Consider the following 458-nt stretch of genomic DNA (forward strand, 5'->3'; position numbering starts at 1 on the left):
GGCTTGTGTGAGGTATCAATGAACTCAGCAGAGACTTCCTTTTTAATTTTTGATGTTTGACCCACCCCCCTATGATGCGACCACGCCTCCCTTAACAGATAATGACCTGTATGACGTATAGACTTGTTTGAGGTATCATTGAACTCAGCAGGGAGTTCCCTTTTCATTGGCGACAATTTTCAGCTTGTGAATGACGCGCAAATGCGCGGTCGCAAGGAGAGGCGTCCCCCGGTAACCCCGACTCGCGCAGGTTAGCGAGGGCCCTCCATCGCTGCTTGCAGCTTTAATTAGGGGTCCAAGCCCGAGGATGCGTGCACCGCAGTAATCGCAAGGCGATACGCGGTTCACACAGCAGGGCGGTGGAACCCTATTGTTTTCGCTAGGTTTCTCCCTCCTTCTTCTTCTTCTTATTAGGGGTCCAAGCCCGAGGATGCGTGCACCGCGGTATCGCAAGGCGA

General features: G+C 53.1%; 1 protein-coding gene across 1 annotated transcript in view; it reads right to left on the minus strand.

Annotated features, from left to right (window-relative positions):
• LOC116693953 (ovochymase-2) overlaps positions 1–458 on the minus strand; it is a 34,012-nt gene that overhangs the window by 28,909 nt on the left and 4,645 nt on the right. The gene's annotated exons all lie outside the window — the stretch shown is intronic.

The sequence above is a fragment of the Etheostoma spectabile genome, chromosome 8 (genome assembly GCF_008692095.1).
Source record: "Etheostoma spectabile isolate EspeVRDwgs_2016 chromosome 8, UIUC_Espe_1.0, whole genome shotgun sequence".
Classification (NCBI taxonomy): Eukaryota; Metazoa; Chordata; class Actinopteri; order Perciformes; family Percidae; genus Etheostoma; species Etheostoma spectabile.